Consider the following 2,653-nt stretch of genomic DNA (forward strand, 5'->3'; position numbering starts at 1 on the left):
GCACAATCGGCTAAGTCAATAAGGGTTGTGCATTTGCAGGCTGTACTGCTTACATTGGACTAGTAACTTGTGAAAAACTGGGATCTATAGGAGCTGTGGCTACAGTGACATCACTTATCAATTGGGCATCATCATTTGGAATATGACCCACATCTGGTGGTGGATGTGTAGCCAAACTTTCATGTAAAATGTCATCACCGGAATCAGTATCCATATCGGATTTTATTTCACCTTTCACTTCTTATTACCCTTTATGTTTTTTCAGATTCTCTAGTCTTTGTGTTCTCCTCTTTAGTAAATAAGAGATATAGGGGGTTATTCCAACTTTGGAGGAGGTGTTAATCCGTCCCAAAAGTGACGGAAAAGTGACGGATTTACCACCAGCCGTATTACGAGTCCATTATATCCTATGGAACTCGTAATACGGCTGGTGGTATATCCGTCACTTTACCGTCACTTTTGGGACGGATTAACACTCCTCCAAAGTTGGAATAACCCCCATAATCTAGCACCTTCCACTACACTTGAACATCACAAACTGCATCTGCATAGTTTCTCATTGCTCTCTTACTTACTTTTTTGCGTTATGGTTACTTCTCTGCAATCCAAATGTCCATAAAAATAATCCTTTAGGGAGCAAGGGGGCTTGACAAAGGAAATCCGAGCTCCAAGTAGCGAGGCCTAGGTTGCAGCAACGTTGTAGCAGCATTGCCAAGCAAAGGACGCTGAAAACCATGAGGGAGTTCTGTTCAAAGATCTAAATGGCCAAAATATCTCTAGACACGCAAGAGTTCTTGGCTGCACGGAATTGTAGTTCACTGCCAGCATACTGCCAGGCAGCTGATCCTTTTAGAGCACGTAGCCTGAATTCAGTCAGCACCAGCATTCTGAAATTACCTCCTGCCTTTCCATTGCTGACAGACACTCAGTAGGAGTGAGTTTAAATTATTGCTTTTCCGCACACAAATCACATCAGACAGCACCTCTGGCCTACTTCCTGACACAAATTTTAAGCTTGGTTAATCAGCACTGTGTGGTTTATAGAAAGGAATATCCTTTCTGTCACTGTTTATTTCTCTGAGGTTGGCCTCTAGATCTTCATTCCTGTTGTACCTCTTTTGAAAAAACTCTTTCCATGATATACACATCTCTTATAGTGTTGTGATCACAATAAAGAGATGGGAGACAATCTATGGGATAATGTTCCTTAATTACTGTTAATTCTTAATAGCATGATTCCACCCCAGAGCTTTTAGCTCATGCTTTAATTCAAGCATTTCCATCTATCACTTGTCTGCTCTCTTTTAGACACCCTAGATGGGAAGGACATGCCTTGATTAGGCTTCTGAGCATGCTATGACTGGAACAGATTGTGAACCTCTCTGATGAGGCTCAATAGGGCGAAAGAGTTTCTGGGGCTACTTGTGCTCCTGTGTGGCACAAAATGAACCTGCAAGATTTGATAACATGTCTAGCTGCTATTTTGGAGTTCAAGCTGCTGTTTTTAGGGTGCATCCAATATTGACAAGATATTTCTGTAATGATAAAGACAAACAGATAAGTGTTGGAATAGAATGCTACCTAAGGGCCAGATGTAGGAAGAAAACATTTTGCGAGGTTCAAATTGCGAGTACTAGCGACTCACAATTTGCACCTCGCAAAATGTTATGCAGAAAGGTGTCTCAGACACCTTCTGCGACTCGCTATGGGGTCGCAAAGACCCACCTCATGAATATTCATGAGGTGGGTCGCAGTTTACGACCCCATAGCGAGTCTAGGCACTCACGGGGATGGTGGCCTGCTGGAGACAGCAGACCACCATGTCCGTGACTGCTTTTGAATAAAGCCGTTTTTTTTTTTCTCTTTGCAGACCGTTTTCCTTAAAGGAAAACGAGCTGCAAATAGAAAAAATACCGAAACCTTTTTTTTTTTTTTTTTTTTCAGAGTAGGCAGTGGTCCATAGGACCACTGCCTACTCTGAAAAAATATTTTTTTTTGCATTCACAAAGGGGAAGGGGTGCCATGGGGACCCCTTCCCGTTTGCGAATGAGTTACCATCCACTTCAAGTGGATGGTAACTGCGAGTTGATTTGCGACCGCTTTTGCGGTCACAAATCAACTCTACATCGCGATGCGGTCGCAAATAGGAAGGGCACACCCTTTCCTATTTGTGAGTCGGAAACACATTTTGCGAGTCGGTACCGAATTGCAAAATGTGTTTCTGCATCGCGTGAGGCCTTTTGCGCCTCGCAAACTGCGTTTTTCGCCATTTGCGAGGCGCAAAAGGCTACCTACATCTGGCCCTAAGTGAATTACGGGGAAAGAATTGAACATTTCCTTCCAGCAACTTTCTAATTCTCTTCAGTGACTCATCATCTATATACACCTTATCCATTTTACATTTTTAAATGGCTAACTTTCCAAACCAGGTGGAGGTGAATAATGATTTCAACTATAACCATCTTAACCCGGGGATTACATGTGGAAGTGGTAAAGCGAGCATGCATCAATGGGGAAAAAGACTTATGGGAGAAGTATGACTCCCCACATTTTTCTTTTCTGTGAAGCTCATATCACAGATGTGACTTCCGATCTTGACTTTCCAGGAAAGCTGAATGAGGGCACATTGGAACGGGGCCTGATGGGGACTGAT

The 2,653-nt window shown here is 42.9% G+C and overlaps 1 pseudogene; it reads right to left on the bottom strand.

Annotated features, from left to right (window-relative positions):
* Positions 1 to 1,928: 1,928 nt before the first annotated feature.
* LOC138270483 (small nucleolar RNA SNORA35) lies at positions 1,929 to 2,051 on the bottom strand (annotated as a pseudogene).
* Between the last annotated feature and the right edge of the window lie 602 nt (positions 2,052 to 2,653).

Source organism: Pleurodeles waltl, chromosome 2_1, assembly GCF_031143425.1.
Source record: "Pleurodeles waltl isolate 20211129_DDA chromosome 2_1, aPleWal1.hap1.20221129, whole genome shotgun sequence".
Lineage (NCBI taxonomy): Eukaryota > Metazoa > Chordata > Amphibia > Caudata > Salamandridae > Pleurodeles > Pleurodeles waltl.